Source organism: Sorex fumeus, unplaced genomic scaffold (assembly GCF_029834395.1).
Source record: "Sorex fumeus unplaced genomic scaffold, SorFum_2.1 ptg000024l, whole genome shotgun sequence".
NCBI classification, from domain to species: domain Eukaryota; kingdom Metazoa; phylum Chordata; class Mammalia; order Eulipotyphla; family Soricidae; genus Sorex; species Sorex fumeus.
This window is the reverse complement of record NW_026606081.1, coordinates 12,466,522-12,493,278: the sequence shown is the minus strand read 5'-3', so window position 1 is coordinate 12,493,278 and position 26,757 is coordinate 12,466,522. Positions and strand designations below refer to the sequence as shown.

The 26,757-nt window shown below is 36.2% G+C and overlaps 1 protein-coding gene across 1 annotated transcript in view; it reads right to left on the bottom strand.

The window, feature by feature from the left end:
* SGCZ (sarcoglycan zeta) overlaps positions 1–26,757 on the bottom strand; it is a 1,114,038-nt gene that overhangs the window by 294,393 nt on the left and 792,888 nt on the right. The window lies entirely within an intron of this gene.

The following is a 26,757-nucleotide window of genomic DNA, read 5'->3' as shown; positions in this document are numbered from 1 at the left end:
AGAAGGGTCCAAGAAAATAAAACACTGAAAACCTTCCCAGGTATAGAGATAAGTGGTCAACGCATCCACATATATTAGATACATTACTATAAATGTGGTACATTACTGTTCACAAGGAGAAATAGAATTAAAAATGTAATTGAGGTCAGAGAGATAGTATAGTGGTTAAGGCTCTTGCCTTGCATGCAAGCACTGCAAGGGTTCACTCTTGAACACATAACCAGGAATAACCCTGAGAACTAATGTGTGTGACAGTAATCTGAGGAGGAGTTGGAGGAGGAAGAGGACGAGTAAGAGGAGGAGGAATGGACAGAGGAGGAGCAGGCTGAGGAGAGGGAGAAAGAGGAGGTAGAGAAGAAGAAATGAAAATGTTAGTTTTTTACTTAATTAGAACCCTCTCATTCCTTACACTATACAAGAGTTTCCAGTGGTATTTTCTAAAGGCCAAATTTAAATGACAAAGTTAACATCCTACATGAAGATGCATCATGTTTTCCTGTAGTGAAAGTTTGGGGCTTGGTGTAACTTGCTATGCCTTATTCTTCTCTTAAATCACTTCTCTCACAGAAAGTTGATCTATCCTCTGTGTAGAAGCTTATGTAAAATCATCCTTTCTCTTACTATTCATTAATATAGCCTAGCTAAAATATAGTTCATAATAATTATCAGAATTTCCTCAAGTTTATAAAGAATGATATCTGTTGAGTGTGGCCTAATCATTCTCCAAATTTAAACACTGCAATAGAAATCATAAGACTATATTCATCAAGCTGAAACTTCTACTTTGTATGGAAGCTGTTCAATTAATGTGAAGAAATTAGTGTCAAAAGAAAAGAGTCTAATTTTAAATAATGTTGCTATATTAAGCTTTTTGGTAAAACATTAATAATAAATACACATTAAATTTATATTTTCTCATTTTATTACTACTTAAAGCAGTTTTAATAATGGGAAAGAAGCCTGAAGATAAGAGGAAAAATATAACCCATTTTTCGTCTATCTTACTAGGGTGCAGAAGATGTTCTAAGCTAAATAGAAATAGCACTCCCTATTTCTCTCAAAAGTCTTTAATTGTGCATCACACATTTTGCCCACTTGTCTTGCTAAGAACCTTTAGTGACAAACATGTAGCACTGTAGCACTGTCCTCCCATTGCTCATCAATTTGATCAAGTGGGCACTAGTAACATCTCCATTGTGAGACTTGTTGTTACTGGTTTTGGCATATTGAATATGCCACTGGGAGCTTGCCTCTCTCTGCCGTGGGGGCGGGATACTCTTGGTAGCTTGTCGGGCTCTCCAAGAGAGATGGAGATATCGAACCCATGTCAGCCATGTGCAAGGCAAACAAACGCCCTATCTGCTGTGCTATCGCTCCAGCCCAGCAACAAACAAGTGAAATGAGGATCAATTTCAAAGGAGTGTTTGAAATACAAGATTTTTCACTTTAACACATTTTTATTTTATTATATATTTATTTATGAGTTTTGGGTCATACCATGTGGTGTTGAGGAGTCATTCCTGGCCCTCAACTAAGAAATCACCCCTGGTGGTGCTCAGGGAACCACGTAAGATGCCAGAGATGTAACCAAGATTGGCTGTGTGCAAAAGTGACCTACTGGCTGTGCTATCACTCCAGTCCTCTAGTACTTTTTTAGTGAAACTAAGTGCCAAGATGTTACATGTGATTAAAAAAAAAAGGATTTCAGGTATAAGGGATGATGGAGAGATAGTACAGCAGGTATTGCACTTTCTTCAAATCAGCAGATCTGAGTTTGATCCTCCACTACATTATGTGGTCCGTTGAGCCCTGTCAGGAGTGACCCTAAGAGCAGAATTGGAAGTTAGCCTTGAGCAATGCAGGGTGTGCCCACCCAAATAAAAAGAAAAAAACAAAAAAGTGCTATTAGAAATGTCAAGTTATCATGCTTTTTAAAACAAATGTTTGGAGCCATACACAGCAATGCTCATGGTTTACTCCTAGCTCTATGATCAGGGATATGTTCTGATTAATCAAACCAGGTTGACCAAATGCCTTGCTCACTTAACTATCTCTCTGGCTTGTAAAGGTAGAGATAGCGGTAAAAGGAAGCATTTGTCAGAATGATAAAAGCATATTTAAGAATAGAAACTTCAGTTTCATAAATGATTTAGAGAAATAGTAGGAACAGAATTCATATAGTATACCTTATATCAGTGACCACTGATAACTTTCAGATCTAGTCTAAAAGTTTGAGCATTAGTTGAAAGAACATTTTATAAGATCTTTATAAAATCCCTATATTTTATTTATATTTAACTTTTGGTTTCTGGCCACACTGAGCAGTGCAGAGGGCTTACTCCTGGTTCTGCCCTCAGGGATGGCTCCTGGCAGACTTAAAGAACCCTATGGCCTAAAAAAAAAACCTGGGTCTGCTGTGTGTAAGGCAAGTGCCCTACCAACTTTACTATATCAAAGGCCCAAAACAAACAAACTACAATTTCAAACTTCCAATGTCAGGTACAAGTAGGACATAACAAATTGTTACTCTTAGAAAACTTCCTAAAAATTAAGTACTACAGAATAAATTAAGTTGATATAAAATTAAAAAAAAAAAATCTCCTCATCAACCACCCTCCAGAACTTGTTGGCTGCTTCTCCTGGAAGGAAGCATGAAATGAGGCTCCCATAACCATGCCACCAGACTCCACACCAGGCTGTTTTCATTCAGGGCGCCCCAGAGTGGGGCAGGTGAGAGGGTGAGAGCCCTCCCCGTCCCAAGGTACCCAGCCCTGGCAGCCAACCTCCACTACTCAAACACTACCATGCTTCAGGCTGCTTTCTGTACACATCATAAGACACTCCCTATCCATTTTCCATAAGTACCACACCATATTTGATGGGGTTCAGATAGTAGGAAAATATATATATATATATCAGAGAGCCCGGCAAGCTACCAAGAGTAGCAGATGGGCAGATCCTGGAAAGCTCCCTATAGCAAATTCAAATGCCCAAAACAGTAATGATAACAGGTCTCATTCCCCTGACCTTGAAAGAGCCTCCAATTGTAGGGAAATACGAGCAAGGAGGGGCTGTTAAAATCTCAGGGCTGGCAGAAATAAAGACATTACTGGCACTCACTCGAGTAAATAGATGATCAACAGTACCACAGTGATACAGCAATATAAGAATAGAAGTATTAGATTTTGAAATAAATGGAATAAGAAAATTTCACCTTATCTGAATCATTCTATAGCATGACTAAAAACACGAAGCAGTACAGCACAATTAGGTAGATCCCCTCAAACACAACCAAAATCCAACTATGTATCCTTTGTGACTTGCAGTGTTTTACCGTTAGATGACGTTTGATCTATCCAGTATCTGTATTCTAAAGGTGAATGGCCAAAGGCATGTGTTGTTGTCAGAAAGTGAAGAGGAAAGTTGGAGTTCCTGACATTTCTTAGGCAAAATACTATGAGATACATTGCAAATCAGGTGCAAGTAGGAACCTAGAGGACATCCAATCCTGAAGAACACATATTGATTCCCAGGAAGGCAGGGTCAGTTAAACTGCGTGGAACTGGTTACTTGACTAGACATGAAATTTCTGCAATTTTGTTTAGGTACATCCTGGAAAGCAGTACCTCCTCTTCTGTTCAGAAGAGATTCCTGGGTTGGAACTCAGGAGTGACAGCTGTAGTATAAGGCATCACAGCAGTTAGACTCAATAAAGCAGAGAACATATCTGTAAGGTCCATTAATCCAAGCAAGGCAAGCATCTGCAAATTAGAAACTCACAAATCTATAGGGCACCAGTAAGCTCCACCCAGTTGTTGAACCACTAAACAAAAGTGCCAGTGAATTGATGGTCTAAAAATTGGTTTAACATGGCAGGCAGAGGCATTCCCACTACCGTAAGAATTGCCAGATGTCAGAATGAATTCACAATAGCAAGAGTCTAAAATAATAAAAATCAGGCTTTTGGCTTAGTTCAGCAGAGGATGGAACGTCTTAGAAGACATAACAACTCATTCTGCCTTCATCAGAAATTAAAGCAGATATTTCTTGACAATAAGGTACCAAGAGTCGCGCAGATTCGCAGAAACTTATGTTTTGATACAGAGTACAAATCTAAGACCAAAGGCATTAAGGATAAACACTGTATTTGGTGAGAAAAAAGAAGAATCTCAAAAACAGACTAGTTCTCTATGTCCAGGTCAGTAACCACAAAAATCCCACAGACAAATAAAATTAAATGGCAGAGAAAAGAAATAATATTTAGGGAAAATGACCTTTCAAGGACTATCAGTTCAAACATTGGTTAGAAGTTCTACAACATATATGGTCAGGCTAGTATTGCCAGGTGTCATTCCTGATTACAGTACAGGACTATTTTGTTTGTTTGTTTGTTTGTTTGTTTGTGTCATGCCAAGCAATATTCGGGGTTACTCCTGAGTCTGCACTCAGTAATTACTCGTGTCAGTGTTTGGGGACCATATGGAATCAAACCCTGATCAGTAGCGTGCAACACAAATGTCCTGCCCACTGTAGTTTCACTCTGTGCCCACCCCGCCACCCCCTAAGTATTTTTTTGAACAGCCTCTGAGAAACACCAGATTTGTCCCAACACTATCTACCCCTCAAAAAAAAAAATGAAAAAGATAAAAAAAAAGAAAGAACAATCAGACTCAATTTGAAGTGAAAACTAAGGTTAGTGGATATGAAGAGAACAAACAAACAAAAGAGAAGAGAAGAGAACAAACGAAAAGCCCATTCAAAGAGATCTTAGCTAAGGAATTCCTGAAACTAAATAAAGAACTAAATGCAAGAGCTTTAAAAGCTAACAAAAATCAATAAACTCAAATGTCTAAATACAGAATGCTACAAAACAAGTAGTAATAGATAATGTTCATTGCTACGATACATGACGCATTTAAAGGGTAATAATTAAATCCATCTATTTTTATCGATAGCACAGTGGGTAGGGTGTTTGCCTTGCACGAGGCTGACATGACCGACCAGTGTTCTATTCCTCTGCCCCTCTTGGAGAGCCTGGCAAGCTATCTAGAGTATCTCGCCCACACGGCAAAGCCTATCAAGCTACCCATGACGTATTCAATATGCCAAAAACAGTAACAAGTCTCACAATTTTATGTGAAACCTTACTGGTTCCCACTCAAACAAATCGATGAACAATGGGAGAACAGTGCTACAGTGCTACAGTATTAATCTTAAAGTATATGCACCATGTGTTCACAGCTGTGATGACTATTCGCACCCTATCTATAAGAATCAGTTGAAGAGAAAATAATGTTTAGTACATCATAATGAAAAATACTAAAAGGAAAAACAAAACATTGTATATCTTTGCAGATATATTTGTAAGCATAAATATGTTAGGATAAAATTATCTGAAAGAAATTAAATATAAGTTATAATAGTATATGAAAGAATAAAGAAATAATGGATTTCAAAAATATTTATTTTAGTTGATGGTAAAAATTTAATCTATGCTATGTACATTTCATCATATCTATTCAAAAACATTGTCATGGAAATCAAGCCCTATTAGATTGTTAACAATACTTTGATCTGAGGTGCTAATAGTGTTAGATGAAGGCAGCTTGACTGAGGGAACTGTGGAGGAAACTTGGCACTCTACTGCTGGGCATGGTATAGTAGCCCAGCAAGTAGCACTGTCCTCCTGTTGTTCATCAATTTGCTCGAGCAGGCGCCAGTAACGTCTCCATTGTGAGACTTGTTACTGTTTTTGGCATATTGAATAGTCACAGGGAGCTTGCCAGGCTTTGCCGGGTGGGCGGGATACTCTTGGTAGCTTGTACAAAATAATATTGGCACTAACTTAATAACTAAATAAATAAATAAAACTGTGTTCTGGACCATGATGACATAAATGAAAGTGTTTTTTTAGAATAAATAAACTGTATTTTATGTATATTCAAGAAAAAGAAAAGAGTAGGAAGAAGTAAAATTACTTTCCTAAAAATAACTACAAATTTTGTTTTCTTTTCCTGGCAATACTGACCCTGGCCATTGTAGCTGCTTATACCTTACAAATAATTTTTCATTGCTCCAGGGTTCTATATAGAAGATAATTGGTTTAGTGTGATAATAGTATTCCAAATGTACATACTTTCTGAGGTAGGACATTGGGAATTCTTCGGATGATTCCCTTTACATCTCTGACTCCGTATTGCCATTTCTAATCTTTCACAACCCGAAGGAAGCAGGAATGATAACTGAGCATTCGGTTCAATGAAATCCTATCTGATAGCAAATCTTCATGGACAGTGAAGAAAATTATACCTGATAGTCTTAAAGACTTGGAATTGCTATGTGGCCTATCTTTTCTGCCTTGTAATAACATCACTCTTATTCATTCATTCATTATTCAATCTGCTCCTATTGAGAACTTCTTTGCCAGGCTTATTTTTTCAGTGCTAAGGTTATTAAAGTGGATAAGACAGACAAGACCCCCATTCTCACTAGATACCACATTAACAGTGGCTGATAGCTAATATAATGACTGACAGATAAATCCTCCTTTCAAACTCCTCAGACTTTTTCTAAGAGTGATTTCAGGGTCTGTCTTTTTGGAGATTTATTTTTTAGCTCCAGTGAGTGGAGGTACAAGATGGTGAGCTTGAATTTGACTTGGGTCATCCTAGATCAAGATAGATCATAACTCCTAGGAAGCAAGGAAGCATTTGGGAGGGATAAAGCAGCAGTATTTTGTTCTTTGATGGAAGCCAGAGAACAGACTGGTATATTTCAGTGATCCCTAATTTGTAACAAACTCACACAAATCCTTCAATATGAATTAATAACAATATTTGCAAGGGACCCAACACAAGATAACTGTCATATTAACACAAAATATTAAAACTTATAATGTGACTTTTTATTCTTAAAACGAGAAGAGCACAGTTTATCCATATTAAATAGATTAAATCCCTGAAGTTTTATGGTTTTTCCTCACGGAGGATCACAATTTTCACTAACTTCTCAGTTCCCCTTGAGAGATTTTTATTTCTCGCTCCCTACTAAGATATGTAAAAGAATAGGGCTATTTAAAAACTAGAAATAGAATAAAATATTTTTTTTGTGAAACAGGAACCATGAGAACTAAATTTAGATAATTTTCCAATTAAAACAAGATTACTGTTTTAGCATTGTGAATGAAGAAAGCAATTGCTTCACAGGAACAGATTTTATTTTGCTTCAGCATTAACATATACTTCTAATCAAGCTGTGGTAGTATTTGCATTAAGTTTTATGTAAAGAATGAAAATAACTACCTATTTTATTATATTCAAAATTCTGCTGTATTACTGCACATATTATAGCAACAATTGCTTTATTCTAACATATCAATTATATAATATTAATTTCTCCAACTCCAGAAGTCAGAAAAGAACATTGTCTCACCTTTACTAAAAATGGTTAAAATGTCTTCTTGTGATTAAAGATTACCCAGAATTATTTAATACCATAAAGAAGGCATTCAAACATCACAGAAGCATACTTGTGATGTGCCTCATCATTGCTCACCAGCATCTTCAGCTGAAATTCTGGTGCATCAGGGTTCACGAGGTACTTAACTTAGGACTGTCAGCCTCAGAATAGAGCCTTAGCCATTTAAATCTTGACTTCTCCTCATCAAAACACCTCGTCCTACATTTCATCCCCCTGAGCTCTGCTCTGTGGCTATTGGCAGATAACCTGGTAAAATCCCTTGATCTAAGAAATTTTCTTTTTTTTTTTTCTAAGAAGGTCCATTTAAGATAATGGCTCAAACATCAACTCACAAGAGAGCTTTTTCTGACCCTCAATTGACTTCAAGTACTATAGGTTTATCTGACTGAGAAAAAAAAAAAACACAAAGGAAAAGAACAGAGCATTCTGTTCAAACCAAAACACTCCTTGTGAAAGAGTACAAATTACTTATGAGTTTTAAAACTATGTTTTCTTATATTTAAAACAAGATTAGAATTGCTTATCTTTAGAATTACTTTGAGAGTAACTAAATTCTATCTCAAAAAGAGCTGTTTTTATTTATCACTTTATCATTGCTGTATATATATTTTTCAAGATGTTAATTTAATCCCTTTTTTTTCCTTCCACATTTTCCACCAAGAATGAAAATTCGGACCCTTTTACTGTCTATTAGCTTGTCAGCCTTTGGGCATCATTTCAACAAGTGTAAATGCTTACTGTAACACACAATATTTAAATAATGAATTTCAATGCACATTCTTACGTAAGCAAGTGGTTACATTTTTAGCAACCCCAAGAAAAGAAGGCTTCCTTTTTTCTAAATTTCCTAAATGTTTGGTCCTGGATGATCTAATCACTCTTGTTTAAGGACATGAGGTAAATGTGTCACTCTCAAAACTTTTGCTAAGTAACAGATTTTAGATATTATGTGAGTAACGTACTTTAGACCTCAATTTTTTAAATAATAATACACTTTTTCATACAATATTTGATATAAAATGTAGTCATTTTCAATCTTTCTCGCCCTAAGAGATATGCAGTCAAAAAAGGGAATTGGATGGTAGGGGAGGGAGAAAAGAACAATATAAAGGAAGACTTTAGACAGACAGGCAGCAGCCAAGCAGATACTAGGACATCAGAAATCCCCCCTGAGTGTACATGGCCAGAAATGAAGGAAAGCTGAGAGGTCTGGAAGCTACCATTGGGGGATATAGACCTAGAAAGTCCCAGTAACAGGTACACAGAGCAGCAAATTACAGCAAAGAGACACAGGTGATAGGGTTCTAGCTTCAGATTTCAGACTGGAAAACCATAAACTGATAGAGAGTGTGTACAGACAAGACAAAACCAGCACATACTGAAGTTGAGCAGACATTGAGGAACAAGATTCAGGATATCTTACACTGGAACAGGCATGGAGGGACAGGATGAGTGATATGACTCACCTGCACATTGGAGAGAGGCCTGGACCATCTACTTAAGCTGCACAATAAACTTTAACTTATTAAGCATCTGAGTTTTGTAAGGAAATCTTGCATGGACTCCCCAAGAACACACAACTTGAGCAATAAATCCACTTTCATGCTAATATTTCCAATACATCATTTTCAGGTTAATATATTAGACTTCTTTGTATGCCCTCTGTTGAGCTTTTTTATGTAAACATTAGTCTTTATTCCCCCAAAAAATAATTATATTGTTTAGGTAATCAGCTAATCAGAATGCATTCCATACTGACTTTTAACTTTCTCAGTAGAATACTGTAGTAGAGTGCAGTCACCTGCATTTGAACAGTGCCCACAACACATTAATCTGAAGGTGCTTGATCACACTTTACAGGCTGGTCTTTTAAAAATGTTGTTCTGTTGTGTTGATTTATTTAAGCTATGAATAGTAGTTCTTTCCCACTTATCAGGTGATTTATTATGAAGAAAAATGTTCCTAGGTTTCCCACTGGAAATTTATACATCCCTATTTCAAATATAAAATGTTACTTCAATGCAAGTGATGTCTTATTAACTAGTTGTATTTTTTAACCTTTGCAGAATGCATCACTGTGGTTTGAATTTATTGTTGATATATTTTACATTTCTTAGTGAGGTTCCTACAAATAGTAGCAGAATACCACCTGACAATATTTATCTGAAGCTTAATTTTCCCAGTTTTATTAAGTTACAATTCTCAAAATTTGCATCTTTAAAGTACTAAGTATTTTTACTACACTGATTGTTGTGCAGCCATCCAAATAATCTAATTTTAGAATATTTCTGTACTCTATAGAGAAATTTGGTGCCCATAATATATGTCTATTTCCTTTTCTATGTACAACCCTATTCCCTTATACAAAACATTCCTAGCTAATCACCAATCTACTATGTCTATATTTATCTATCCTGGACTTGGGATAATATCATGTGATATGTGATCATTTTTTGAGGTCAGATAGTATATGAACTAGACTTGGTTCCTCACCGAGATTTTTACAAAAAAAAAAAAATACAACCCTCTGTAACATTTTCAGGACAGAGATGATTAACTAGGCTTCTGATGACAAACTCCCACCACTATCTGGTCCACAGAAATTCAAAAAACTCCTAGCCCTAGCAATTGTAGTATTAAGCAATCTGTCTGCTCTGTGACCTTCCTGAGGAGCTAGTATGAACAGATACATGTGCCAGCATTGAAGCCCTGAATTACCATCCATTAATTCCAGGAGTCAATCATGACATTGTTCTATGCTGCTTCGCCCATGCTCAAACATTTTGTCCCTCTCCCATCCGTCCACTAGAACTTTGGGGAAAAATTTTTGACGTCTCTTAAGTTTATAGTTTTTAAGATTGAACCTTGGGAACTTATCGCAGTTTCTTTTACTTAGCAAAATGTTTTAGAAATCATATTCATGTGAGAGCATAAATCAGCACTTTATTCACTGTTATGATATTCAATATGCCAAACACAGTAACAACAAGTCTCAAAATGGAGACATTACTGGGCCCGCTCGAGCAAATCGATGAACAATGGGAGGACAGTGACAGTGACAGATTATATTTTTTCAGTGTATGCTTGCATCTTATGATGTATGTTTTCAGTGGAAGAACATTTTAGTTGTCCCATTTTTTACTATTCTATATAAACATGCACGTACTAACTATTGTGTGGATATATGCCTGTATTTATCTTTTTTGTTTGAATTTATGATTGTAGTTACTAGTGTAATTGCTGAATCATATCGGGTCTTCCATTTCAAGAAAATTTATCTATAATGTTCTTGAAATATTACATATAATATATGCTTGTTTTATACTATGACTATTATTATGCAAAATGACCATGTACTGGATATATGCTCCTTGTATGTTTTAAACATCTCATGTCTGTGCTATTTTGTGACTTTTATTATGAGTCTCTATTTTTAAAAGGCAAAACTACCACTTACCAATCTATAGCCTATTTACAGAAGTATAGAATACAGATGCATAGAAATAATTTTAAAAAGTAATACACTCAAAAATGCTAAAAATGACTTAATAGCCTCTGATAAATTGTTCATCCTCAAAGACTTCAAATTTATTTATGTAACTGAGTTTATGGATTATATTTGTTTTATTAACCAACATTTGCATAATATTTTAAATGCTGGCAGTCAGAAGAATGTGATTTGAATACTAAATAATTTATACCATGACTTTTATTTTAGGGGGAGGATTGGTTTTACTTTTTAGTTTTGGGGTCACGCCCATCAGTGATCAGGACTTACTCCTGACTCTGAGCCCAGGGATCACTCCTGATAGCACTCAGGAGGACTGTGGTATGCTGAGGATCAAACCTGGGTTGGCTGCATGCAAGGCAGTACACTACAGGCTGTACAATCTCTCTGTTCCCATTTTTTCCCCTATTATTAATGGTTGCAAAAGATTTTTTTATTTCGCCAATCCAAATAATTCAAGGTACAGCTAATTTTACAACTATAAGCAACTTTACATTATTAACTTTGCTCAATATACTAATAAAAACATTATTTATTAACTTCCTTTGCTTCATAAAATTAAAAAAACTGTTTAATACTAGATAATAAAGCTGCCAATGTTTCTTCTCATGATATTTTACTTTTTTAAACAAGCTTAATCTATGCCAACTAATAACAAAGTAGATCTCATGAAAGATGTTTCTTGTTCTTTATGTATAAATTATAATCTTTTCAGGGGGACAGAGGGATTGAGCCATACTAAGTATTGCTCGGGGCTTACTCCTGGCACTGTGCTCAGGGATCACTCCTGGAGGACCTTGGCGACCTTTTTGGGTGCTGAGGATCAAACCTTGGTAGGCTGTATGCAAGGCAAACACCCTTCACAGTAGTTTAGGTAAAATCTTTAGTGTGTGAGAGAAAGAGTAAGAGTCCTGATGCCTACAGAAATTTGGTCTTTGAAGACTAGTTTTCTACAAAAAGTCTTTTTATACTGATAGTCAATAATTGCCTAAAAGCATATTGGAATTTTAAAATAAAACTATCTTTGCAGGGGCTGGAGCAATAGCACAGCAGGTAGGACGTTTTCCTTGCACGTGGCCGACCTAGGTTCGATTCCTGGCATCCCATATGTTTCCCCGAGCACCGCCAGGAGTAATTCCTGAGTGCATGAACCAGGAGTAACTCCTGTGTATCACCGGGTGTGACCTAAAAAGCAAAAAAAAAAACCAAACAAACTATCTTTGCAGTGATTAATCATGAATGATATTTTTATGTTTCCATATTTCATGTTATTCATATATATTATATGACAGAAGGAAATATTAACTGAAACTAAAGACTTGCTTGTAGGTTTTTAAACGTGTCAAGTACACATTCTTATTTCTCAGGATTTTAAAAATCATTAGTATTTAGGGGCTATAGAGATAGTACAGAGGATAGGGTGCTTGCAGTGCACAGAAATGACTCAGAGTCCTGTATATACACAGAGTCCCCCAACACTTCCAGGAGTGGTCCCTGAGCACCACCAGATGTGTTCCTCCCTAAAAACAAACAAAAATTATCAGGCTTTAGGTTCATCTGAGTTTCAGCTGGAACAGTTGTTTTGATAAGGATTTAAAGGAATAAAAATGTGTTTTCTGGTAACTGGATATGTGCCAGGCATAACATCAAAAAAGGAAGACACAATAAAAGACAGAGAAGATGGATGAAAGGACTAATAAATGATGTAGCTGAGTATCAGGAGAGGACAGAATAGACAGTATGAGATTAGAGGTGCTATGATGCCAGAGGGGGGGAATCATTATCTTTATCTCAATTTAAAATTATAATTTCATGTTATAGCAATATTACACCTAAATCTCACCCTAAAAAGCCCATCTATCTACATGGATATTGGGCAATTTTCTTTCAATCACATAACAATTCTCCAGCACTCACTGTGAGTGCAGATGTACTAAAAAATGCTTTAGCATTATATTATACTGAATAAATTTCTTAGCAGAGACTACAAAACTACTGTTTACTTTTAGAACTGTGAAGAGAAATATAATGCAACATAGCCTCTTGAACGAAAACTGTATTTTAATTTATGAGGGAGCTTGTGAGCATTAGATTAGGTCTTGTGTTTGTTTTTGTTTTTTGATTTTGTCTTTTTGTGCTAGAAATACAACCCAGAGCTTCACACATTGTGGACATATGCTCTCGTGGTGGGCTACATTCCAGGCTCCCTTTATCAGCATTTAAAGAAGTAGGAGCAAAAAATTAAATGCTATTCAAATAAACTCAAACATTCTTTCCATACTCAGAAGTAATGATAAATGATTAAAATGACATTTAGACTGTTAAATTAGCTGAGGAAATTCAAACCTCAGGTTGTTTCAAATTAGATGTTGCATTATTTTTCTTCAGTCATTAGAAAAGAGTTTTTTGATTTAGCACCACTGTGAATTTATAAGGATATTTTCCTTGGATCATGAAAGTATGTACAGATTTTCTTTTCTTTTTTTAAAAGTTCTCCCTCCCCCGGCCCCACCCCACCCCTGCTTTGGGGGCACATCCAGCAATACTCAGGGGTTACTCCTAGATCTTCTCTCAAGAATCACTAGGTTTGGGGGACCACTGGGATGCTGGGAATTGAACCTGGATTGGCCACGTACAAGGCATATGCTGGGAATTGAACCTGGATTGGTCACATACTAGACATGCATTTCACCTGGCCCCACGTGCATATTTTCTGGCTACTTCTTTGTCCAGTTCTTAACTTAAATTTTTATACAGGCATACATTCCAGTAATCTTTCTGCTTACTCTCAGAATCAGGCCTTGATTTTTACTTTACTCTGCTGATCTCTCAAGGAGTTGAAATCTGAAATAGGTATGGTTAGGTATCTTGGGCAAACGGAAGTGAGTGCAGGCACACTCCTTTATTGTTGTCCAAATCTGGATGTCAGATTCTGTGCTGATTTGAAATCCCCCACACTATAGAACTTTCAGGTGTCCTCTTCATAATATTTTAAGGTCCAGTCTGGTGGGCCCAGTAGCCTAAACATTCATGTGTTTTCTTATTCCCTCTGAAGGATCCTTATGCCCAAACTGTGCCTCTGTATGCTAATTCTGAACTTAACCTCATTGTCCCCTTGTTGCCTTATAATTAGCTCCCCATGTTAACTTCCTACTTTTTAACTCTATTGGAATATATCACAAAAACTCTGCTTTTGTTACTGAAGATTGACAGATAAGTTTTAATTCAGCTAACTGTGTATCCATAAAGTTATTTCACAGTATATTTTAGGACTATGCTATGTTGGCTTTGCCTTACATACTCTCCCAATGAAATGATTATTTTTCTCATGCATAGTTGATTAAGATTTAAACTAAGAGGCTCACAAAATTCAATAACATCAGATACATTTTTTTGACTTGTGAACTTTTTTTATCTACCTCAATATGAACATCATTGAACCCTCTTCCACAGAATATCAAATGCAGCTGGCAGATCAATTTGTTTTTAATATGCCCTCATGTTGAAAGTCACTCTTGCCTACATTATGGCTGATTTGTACACTTTAAAACCAGATGGAGTATAGAATTAAATGTAATGGAAATGTTGAGATAACTCTGCTTTAAGATTCAATGTATGTGGCCATTTCAAAGCTCAAAATTACTGAATTTTAAAACTGATTTCCAATCATATTGTGCTGTGCAGCTGAGATGCATGCCAAGAAATGTGTTACTTAGAATGATTAAGTATGAATGTTGGCAAATAATTAACTTTTCAATAAGTCAGAACAAGTTTAGTGCTATTTTTAAAGCTATTGCAATCAGTAGCTTTTCAATAAACCTTTCTTTTGAATGTAAATTAGGCAGGTAACTGAATGGGTGGTACAAGCAAGTTTGCAAAATGAACCACCTAATTAGCTCACCTCTGTGACAGTTATCTATGTTCATGTGAACAGCTATTTAGTTGTGAAATATGTTAAATAATATTGCTTGAATGTTAAAAATAGTGAGAAACATGACAATAAAGACTGCAAAGATGCATATATGTTAATGAAGGATCACTTCCAAAGCTTCATCAGGAAATTCATTTCTACATCAAACCTGAGTAAATCTATGAATGAGAGGGGGCTTCCCAAGAAGTGCTCTGTGAGCCTAAAAGCCACAAAAGGCAATGCTCAGCTTAGAAAGAAAATTGAATGACAATACTTAAGAAAGTGATGTACTTTGGCCCTGCAGTGCTGAGGACTACCATACTTCCTGGAAGGATGGTTGTGCCCTGTTGATCTTCAGAGTCACAACTGACAGCACTTGTGGAGAGCCATGTGGTCAGGTCTTAATGAGCTATCACTCTAGCAATATATATTACTTTTATTATAACTTTCCCCGAACCATAAGTATTTATTTGTTATTCACATTTATTACTACATTTTAATATTTTTTCGAAAACCTAAAATGGCTTTGAATTTTGTAATTATATGTGCACTTACCCAATGTGTGCCTCATTAAGTAGTTTTTAGCTCTGCTCTCCTATCATATCTTTCCCTTTCTTACCACAGACAGCAAAGAACTTAGCACGTAACTAAGATGGCTTCAGCACATTTGAACTGAGTTGAAGTGTATGAATTAAGTTGAATTGACAAATACAAGGACAACAGAGTAAAGATAAATCATTCCTTATTTAAATAGGCACCATTTATTCAGCTTAAATAAGCACCATCTATTCAGAGCTATGTGTATAATATCTTGAGTGAGACTCAAATTATTCTTCTTAAAGATTTTGACTTGACATTAGGAGGGGACTTTTTAAAAGTAAAAAGTAAAATAACTTTATAGTTTCAAAGGAATACTGATTACATAATCAAACAAGTAAATATTTTATATCCTGCATTTTGGCTAGTTTTGACATCCAAACATTGGTAATTGAAGAGATTGGTCTCAAATTTAAGATTATCAGGAGTAAATTTACTCTCATAAAAGGTTACTATATGCTATTCTATTAAAGTTAGAATCATAGACAAGGATATATTGTCTAAGTTTTACTCTGCAAAGAAATACCAGGGCCAAAATTGTACAAAATTTTATAATAACATATTTCCTCTGTACTATATCTGTACTGTCATACCTCTGTACTGTCTCTCCAATCAGCAGTTACTCTTAAAAATTTTCTATGTCACACAGAATTGGAAACTAGTCATAACATTTTTCATTATGTCACCTGTACTTAATTAACTTGCATGTAGATTTTTGAAACTTACTATTTTTTGGGGAGGGGGGGTGGAGCGATAGCACAGCAGGTAGGGCGTTTGCCTTGCATGCGGTCAACCTGGGTTCAATTCCTCTGCCCCTCTCAGAGAGCCCGGCAAGCTACCGAGAGTATCTTGCCCGCACAGCAAAGCCTGGCAAGCTACCTGTGACGTATTTGATATGCCAAACACAGTAACAACAAGTCTCACAATGGAGACGTTACTTGGCCCACTCGAGCAAATCAATGAACAACGGGAGGACAGTGCTACAGTGCTACTATTTTTTTTTAATATCCGTATCATAGTCTACAATAGCATTGCAGAGGGTACTTTTTTCCTTGTTTTTTGTTTGTTTAAGATTATGTTCTGGGGCTACAGCAGCAGTGCTGAGAGCGTACTCTTGCTCTGCACTCAGTGATCACTCTTGACAGGCTCAGGGTACCATATGGTGTACTGTGATATGGATAGGTGGTACTAGGCAAGCACCCTAAACGCTGTACTGTCATTTCAGCCTTGATGTTGCCTTTTAGTTTCAGAGTTACCACATCATCTGCCAGCAGTGTTTCAAGATCCCCCCCACCAGTGGACCATGGCCCCTGCCCTCTATGCTTGCCAAATCTTGATTCAATATTTAGATATCAAATCTCATTTTACACCTCTGTAATATACGAACACCAGAAAGCTTCAGGTGATATTCTTTAAAACCTGGGATGGAGTGGTATACCTGGCAATATTCAGGGATCACTCATAGGCTCTGAGCTTGGGAATCACTCCTGGAGGTTCTTAGGGGACCATATGTGGCTCTTGGGATCAAAATGGAGTCTGCCAAGTGCAAGGACAGCATCTTAACCTCTGCATGATCTCTTTAGCGCCAGATCTTCAGGTGCGTTTTATAGGTTAAAGCTAAAGTATCTAAATCATTGAGAAGCAATTCTGAAATTTAGTTTGCTTCCAATAAGCAGCTGCTATTATAATTACATATGTTTCCTTTTGGATCACTAGGTATGTACATATGAATGTTTAATTTTTAGGGATGCAAAAATGTGGTGAAATATTCAAATGAATTGCATTTCCAATTTAAATAGATAGTCTTGGCCTAAATGCTGCCAGGCCATGCCTTTTGCAGCTGTTCTGTTTAAATAATTTACCTAGTCATCAGGTAAAAACACATATTCTGCATTAACTTTAAAGAAGTACACAACAGTGAGCATCTTAATGAGAAACCTAACCTTTACTCAGCCTCATTTTCTTGAGCAATTCATTTTAATCAAATACTATAGCCAGCTTGGGTGGAATTTTTTCCCAGGGGCTAATGTATTCGGTACACACCTATACTGCATACTAAAGAGCTCACTCAGGATGCGTAGATGACAAGGCTTCAAAATACTCAGCCAGGGCTATGAGGATGACATATTTTAATTAAAACAGTTAAATTTGAAAAATCTTTGACATTCTGAAGCTTGATAGTAATAGACTACATAAGAAAAAAAAACTTTTTTAAAAAAAAAAGAAAAGAGTGTGAGTTACTAGTTTAGTAGCATTTTACATTAGAAACTTAGAAAAAGCCATGACAAATGAAAAGCACCTATAGTTTACATTGACAACTTACATGGTAAGCTCTACATAAGCTGGAAACCAAACTTTACTTCACAGTTTTAAGAGAAATATTTTAGATGGGCTGGAGCGATAACACAGCGGTTGGGTGTTTGCCTTACAGGCGGCCAACATGGCCGACCCGAGTTTGATTCCTCCGCCCCTCTCAGAGAGCCCGGCAAGCTACCGAGAGTATTCGATATGCCAGACACACTAACAACAAAGTCTCCAATGGAGACGTTACTGGGCCCGCTAGAGCAAATTGATGAACAACGGGAGGACCGTGATCCATGATGAATTGAATAAAATAAGTACATTTAAAATGAACCAATTCTTCATATTCATAATAAAATTTATCAGGAATTATCTGATTTTTTTTTTTTTGCTTTTTGGGCCACACCTGGCGATGCAAGGGGTTACTCCTGGCTCTGCACTTAGGGATTACTCCTGGCAGTGCTCAGGGGACCATATGGGATGCTGGGAATTGAACCCAGGTCAACCGCATGCAAGGCAAATGCCCTACCCGCTGTGTCATTGCTCCAACCCTTATCTGATGTTTTGACATTAATACTTTAATCACCATCTTTATTTGAGTTGATAAACTAGGAGATAGTATCATTGATCAGAACAAAAGAATAATATGAAAACACTCCATATGATCAACTATTTGATAAAAGATAACATATTACTTTGTGCCACTCCACAAAGGGTGCGAATGTTTCTAAAGAAGTCAGAACATATTTTATGTAGAAAAGATTAGTTCACTTCTCATATCTAAAAGGTAGGTAACTTTGTTTTATTGGGTAGCAGGGAATTTGTAAGAAGTAATACGAATAAAAAGTTGGTCTTCATACATCTTGGGAATGTACCACAAGCTGTATGCTTTGACTGTAAAAAATTACAGTTGCTTCTTCTATATAATTATATACAGCATCTGACAATTTAACTAAATTGTCATGTTTAATCTGTTATTTATGCTTTAAAAGAGTTCTTATTTTCTTTTAAAATTTTCATCCTAAGTGAACAATATTTACGAACCCTATAAAACAATAATTTTTCTAACTAATTGTATTTTCAGAAGTAGGTAAAAAAATTCTAAATATTATAAGACTAACATTTTACCTTAAATGCTTATTATAGCAATAATTTTGGTCATTTATACTCAGAAATGGAAGATACACTTTCTAGTCAGGTAAAGAGGCAGCTAAATAAATCTAGGTCATGTAAATTTACAGACATTCCATAACAACAATTTCAGTACTATAACAAATTAGAGTCAAATTGAAATTGTAAGATTTAATATAATCAACAACTTACTTTGAATTATTGTTTCTGGAAATACTGATTAAATCAGACCTTAAATTGAATACGTACTTGAAGAAAATCACTTTTACTTATTTCTAAGCTCACTTAATAATATTATGGAAAATTATCCTTAATGAGGTACTTGAAGATTTTATTCCTTACATAATTTTTTACTAATAAAATTGTTAAATCAATATCTTGGAGTAAAATTTATATATGTATGTTTGTGAGTGTATGTATACATATATACACACATATACATATATATGTATGCATACATATATACATGAAGGTACTAGCAGAGGGACAAAGCCACGCGGGTTCCAGGGCCGAGATCTCCAAGCCTACTCGGATTGGAGTTGAGCATCCTCCACCCAGATCCTCCAAATTCCAGTAGGCGGGGGTCACACCCACCACCTGGCCCCCTGGCGCCGTGTAATCCCATCAGCGGCCAAGACACAGAGACTATAAAATCCAGCTCCTGGACGAGACCAGTGCAGTCTCCTGCCCCTGCTCCTGGCTGTTCCTCACCGGGGTCCCTTGGAAGGGAGCGGGTTGAGCTTTCTTCCCCACCCCGACCAGGGCTCCGGCAGCGGAAGACCTCCAGGACCAGCCACCACCATGCCGAGACCACTCTCCGCACACATGAAGGTACTGGCAGAGGGACAAAGCCACGCGGGTTCTGGGACCGAGATCTCCAAGCCTACTCAGATTGGAGTCGAGCATCCTCCACCCAGATCCTCCAAATTCCAGTAGGCGGGGGTCACACCCACCACCTGGCTCCCTGGCGCAGTGTAATCCCATCAACGGCCAAGACTCAGAAACTATAAAATTCAGCTCCCGGAACCGCGCGGCCGCGAATGCGACATCTTATTATGACATCTTATTATCTCATTCCTACTTTGGACAAACTTGCAGGCTATCGAATGTAGCCTGCCCACAGGGCAGAGTCTGGCAAACTCCCCGTGGCGTACCAAATATGCCAAATACCAGTAACAATGATGGGTCTCATTCTCCTAAAGAACCTTGAATATAATCTCAGGGCTAGGATGAAAGAGACGTTACTGGGGCCTGCTCGAGGCAATCAACGAATAACAGGATGATGAATGAATGAATGAATGAATACATATATATGTATGCATACATATATACATACATATATAAGTAAATTTCAAAGAAATAAAACTAGATTCTTTAGATAATAATAAAGGCGAACATTATATAATGTTTCACAAATGTTTATAATTCATTTAAATATAAATTCTCACGCAGTATCAGAATTATATTCTAGATAATGTACAGAGGTCAATGAAATAGAAATTTACTATGCACTTTATCAGGAATTTTTGAAATGTCACAAAACATTACACTTTTTTTGGCTTTTTTGGGGTCACACCTGGCGATGCATAGGGGTTACTCCTGGCTTTGCACTTAGAAATTACTTCTGACAATGCTCAAGAGAACATATGGGATTCTGGGGATAGAACCCAGGTCAGCCACATGCAAGGAAAATGACCTTCCTGCTGAACTATTGCTCCAGGTCCAACATTACACTTTTTAACTATAAAAATGTATGAGAAGAATTACAGAGAAATAAGTATTTCAAAATTAAGTAACTCTACTTTTAATTATTGGACATTTTGAATGACTTATGATTATTAAAAATTAAAAGTCAAACTCATTTCTAAAAATGGTAAATATAAAACAAAGTATTATTTAATGGAAAATGTACATGTCATCATAGAAATATCATTCTACTTAACAAGAAAATACATATAAGATATTTCATATCTACCATAAAATTCTCTTTTTATTTAGATCTAGACACTAAACACTTGAATAAATTTTAAAGAAGAAAAGTTTAATAAAGACATAATTATTTAAATTTTTCCTTGGGGGAATGTATAAGAACATAACTTGATAATCTTAGAAAGCTGCAGGCAAGATACTTCTAATCTTTAACTGAAACATGAGTTTATAAATTTTCTTTGCATATTGATTATTCCACACATTAAGTAATCAGTGGATGAGTAAATATAAATTGTCCAGTCATGGTTACGGTCATGGTCCTCCCGTTGTTCATCGATTTACTCGAGTGGACCCAGTAACGTCTCCACACTTGTTACTGTGTTTGGCATATCGAATATGCCACGGGGAGCTTTCCAGGCTTTGCCGTGCGGGTGAGATACTCTCGGTAGCTTGCCGGGCTCTCCAAGAGGGGCGGAGGAATCGAACTCGGGTCGGCCAGATTGGCTGCGTGCAAGGCAAACGCCCTACCGCTGTGCTATGCCTTAGAATTTATGTGGTTGCCAGAAGTACTAACTTTCCCTGGTCTTTTACAGTCTAATCACTATAACTACTGTTCTGCAATAACAGAAGAATGACTATTTTATAATTTGTAAAGAAAGCTTCTCAATATACTATTTAATTATTTGAAAAGCCTAGAAATTAAAGAAGGCATTTATTTAATATTCTAATGGTATTTTATGACATTATAGAGTATTTGCATAGAGTAAATTGAAGTATCTTTAAACTTTATCTTCATTTTTGGTGGGTGGGGGGGGTGAAGCACATCTGGCAGTACTTAAGACTTACTCCTGGCTCTTTTTTTCAGGAATTACTCCTGGTGGGGCTCAGGAGACCATACGGTGTAATGCTAGTCAGAGAACCCATGTTGGAATCAGGCAAAGCAAGCATCTTACTTGTTGTATTATCCTTCTGTACCTAGACCTTATCTTCTAAATAACACACACACACACACACACACACACACACACACACACACACACACACTGCCTTTTCAACAAGAGGAAGCATATTATTTCCAGAAGACCTCTTATAAGCTTTTTTTTCCCCCTGTGAGACATTTCATACCTAGATAATGAACTATATGGATTGATGGAGTTTGCCTTACACACAGCCAACAAGGCCAACACGAGTTCGATTCCCCCGCCTCTCTCAGAGAGCCTGGCAAGCTACCCATGACATATTCAATATGCCAAACACAGTAACAAGTCTCACAATGTTACTGGGCCCGCTCGAGCAAATAGAAAAATCGTACAAAATTTCTTTTTGGTATATGATATAAGCATATTTTTATATTGAGCAAATAATCTCTGTGTACAAGAGAATGCAAAAGGACATGGTAAGCCCACACTTTGGGAAAAGTGTTTAAAATTATATAGAGGCCACAGGAGCACGTGAAGAGCAGCCTTTACAGGGAGTCTAAGTAGCCAAGCAGTAGAGTAAGGCACCTGATGACTAAAGCAGCGAAACTTGAGAGCAAGAAGTAAAATTTTCCACAGTGCTCCCCATGAGTATCAGTAAGAAAAGGGAAGTAAATAAATAATCATATTTTAAATGGATCAAAAGGTCTACCTCACTTGGAGTAAAAAATAAAGATTCCAGGGGGCTGAAGATGTAGTATAGTGGGTGATGCAGTGACCTTGCATTTGGCCAGCCAAGATTCAATCCTCATGGCCTCATGTAGCTCCCCAATCTCAGCAGGAGTGATCCCTGAGCAAAGAGACAGCAATAAATCCTGAACACTACTGGATGTGGCCCCTGAAACAAAACCAACCAAACAAAATCCCCAAAACATAGAATCTGAGTCAATGGTGGAGGGAAGCATATATTCTGGTAGATGATGTGGTGCTGGAGCAGTGTTTGCAAGAAACGTTATCATTAACACTATTTTAAAATGAGTATTCCCCCCCCCAAAAAAAAACCGCACAAAAATAGAATTGTGAAATTTGAGTCTGGAAATGCATCAGAGCTGTAAAAATATTAAAATTGGATCTCATAAACCAATAGAATTAACTGAATTCTAACTTCTTGCTATATTCTTGAAGACTTTTAATCATTCATTAAAATAATTTTAATGTTATAATAAAATATTTTGTTACAGATGAAGTTTGCTTGACATCATTATAAATGCAATTTAGTGGATTTCCTCTTTTGTAAACAAAGGGAGCAATAAGAACCTGATAGCTTATTGAAGATTTAAAAGAATAATGAATATAAATATATCTAATGCATATTTTTTAATCTAAAACTTAGATGACTGCGTTTATTTGATCAGTGAAGTCCGACGTAGCTCAGAATTATGGGAGCACTCTGAACGTTAAAAAGTTTTTTCTTGTGATTTCTCTTTTGAGATTATTTTTACTGCTGTTTCCTGTATTTGATTCTACCTTTTAAATCATCTCTTCTCAGGATCAAATGAGTTCTTCAAATTCCGTAGGTTCAACAAGACTACACAGGGAGACCTTATCCAATGCTCAACCTGAACTTGCCTTTAAATTGTCTGACAGATGAAAATGAGAATAACTGAAAAAATAATTCCCATAATCCTTAAATATTGACCTAAGTAATCTTGAGCTAAGTTCTAAATATAACAAAAATATGTGGCCTAAAATCCATAGATTTCTCCTTAGTAATTCAGGACAATATATATATATATATATATATATATATATATATATATACATACATACATATACATATATATATTACACAAAATTTAAGTGGTTCAGATTTATATTCTTTGTGGATGATAATAGACATAACTTGCTTTTCCTTACTCTCAAGAGCTATAAAATCTATCATTTGTATACACTCCTTCTTTCCACAGTTTTTTCTCCAAAGACCACAATTTTTATTTTATTGATCTAGTGGGTTTAACTCTAAATTATCTGTCTGTATGATTGTGTGATTTTCTCCATCAGTTTTAATCAAATAATCATAATATATATTTCTTTTACTTTTTATCAGAAGTTCATAGATCTGATAAGAAATAAAAGAAGTATATAGTTATATTTTTTAGAACTGAGATGTACTGAGATGTACTATCTCGGCTTAAGAAAGCACAAGTAGTCCGATGCATGATGCAGCAGTGGTCCTGTAGGAAATGCCACACTACTCTTTCAGCTTTGATTAGACAAGATAATATTACCAAAAACTTGGTACTGATATGAGTCCCAGAACTGCTAGGACTTTTCAGGTAACATAAACCAGTACAATAAAGTATCCTAGACATATTTTTATTGCTATATGAAAAATAATCATGGTGATGTTTCTGCCGTTTTTAATATACACATGTGTAGTATATGTTTAAATTGCATGCTCCTCAATTAAACATGTTCTCCTTCATAATTATGCATAGTTTTCTGGAAAATTTCTAAATATGAATTTGTGCCTCATGACCCTGACTCTATGCAGCATAAAAGAAGATTTCCACCTCTTCCCCCTTTCCAAAACTTGCCCTACAGCCTATGCTGTCTAGAATACTTCCCAAATTGCAAGTTGTTTCCATGCTGATAAAAAAAAATCATTTTTTCGTACCCAGCTCTTCTAGTCATTTTTGTTGATGCACAGTAATCAGTAATTTTATTTACATCCTGAAATTTTACCTCATACAGTCTCTCTGAAACATTTGTACTGCTGTAGGGAGCGAATGTCTGCAGCTCTCAAATATTTTTTGTCAAGTGCTTGCTTTGTGGGAGGAGTTAGGAAACTGGAAGTTACCACTGAAAAAAAAAATTTCCATATAAATTTCTCTCGGGAAGGGCATAGCCCTACTTCTTCGCGGGAGACTTGATTTTCTCCTCTTTTCAACAGAGAAAATAAGACAAACCCACATGCGTTTGTTCACTTTGCTTCTCCTCCCCTCCAAAACTCCCCCCAACCCTCCGTGAAAAAAAAAACAACTCCCTCACATAACCTTCATAACATCTCTTTAGTGCTTTTTAAAGTGACTTGTAATTTTCAAGTCTTAATAATCCAGAGGGACTATGAAGCAACTGCCTTTGTATCTTGACAGTCCATTGTCATGCTGATTAATATTTGCATTCTTTGAACACCCATAACACTTTTCTGCTCTTTGTCTACAAGTTGGCAGAAAAAAAGTTGAAAAAGCAACTAAAAGTCTTCTGTATTCTGAAAGCAACTACATAGAATATAAAAAGACACATTTCTGAGTTGAAAATATTGGCACATTATACATATAGCCAAGAACTAACATCCAAGGTATATAAAGCACTCAACAACAAATAGCAAACAACCCAACAAGAAAAGAAAACAAAAACAACAAAACACATGTGATAGTTTTCCAAAGAGCACAAACAGATGACTAACAGTCGAAAGTGTTTATTATCACTGATTACTATGGAATTGCAAATCGATATGAGACATCTTATTTCAGTGAAAACGGTCCATACAAGAAGGTCTAGAAATAACCAGTGCTGGCAAGAATGCAGTGAAAAAAGAAAAGTTATTCACTGTTGATGGGAATGTAAATTGTTCCAGTTTCTATGGAAAACAGAATTAAAAAAAAACTTTCAAATACTAGAAATGGACCTTCACTTAGCATCAATCCATGACACTAAATCACTCGTTTTTAAAAATAAATGAACAAAAATGGAAGAAATCAAATACAAAAATATCTCAATTATATGTGAATTGTATCTCAGACACCCTGCAAGCACACAACAATTACTTGTCAATGTGGCAAAGCCTACAAACACAGGATGCTTAAACATATACCATTGAAAGAATTTCCCACCACATTACAATGTATCCAATCAACATTTGTGCTTTTAGGAATACTTCTTAAGATTAAAGAACAAGAGTTTAACAAGTGCATGTTTGAATGGCGCAAAAAACAGGAAATTGTAAGATCTCAGTAGTTGCTTGTGAAACAACTACTGATATCTTACAGTCTGAAGAAATAAAATGTATTCAAGAAGCTGGAGTGATAGCACAGCGGGGAGGGTGTTTGACTTGCATGTGGCCGACCTGGGTTCAATCCCCAGAATCCAATATGGTCTCCTGAAGCACTGCCAGAAGTAATTCCTCAGTGCAGAGCCAGGAGCAATCTCTGTGCATCACCGGGTGTGACCCAAAAAGAAAAAGATAAATAAAAATAACCTACATACTTGATGTCTTATATAAAAAAAATAAAATTTACTCAAGAGGTCCCAACAATAAAAGTTAAAACGAAGTAGTTTGGTAAAGCTACAGGAATTTCCTATGATATTACATTAAATGTATTATTAGTAATCATATATATCTTTCTTTGAAAGTTACCTCTACTGAAACTACTTTTGTCAGTTTTTTGAGGACAGAGGATTATGAAAGTATCTGCCTCATCACTTTATTGATCCCCTAAATATGGTTCAAGAATAGTGTTGGTTTTCAAAGCCTGAAATTATGCACACCTTTGTACATTGCTGCACTAAGTAGAATAGCCAAATATATAAATATCCCAATGCCCAACTACAAATGAATGGATCAAGAAGTTGCGTTTAATATGTATATAGTTCTGTATGTACCTATATAAATATTTTACATAAACTTATTAATGGACTGGAGCAATAGCAGAGCGGGTAAGGTTTTTGCCTTGCATGAGGACGACCTGGGTTCGGTTCCTCCGTCCCTCTCAGAGGACCCGGAAAGCTACCAAGGGTATCCTGCCCCCACGACAGAGCCTGGTAAGCATCCTGTGGCGTATTCGATATGCCAAAAATAATAACAACAAGTCTCACAAGAGAGACATTACTGATGCCTGCTTGAGCAAATCAATGAACAATGGGAGGACAGTGCTACAGGACAGAGCTACAAACTTATTAATATACGTGAACATATATAAACA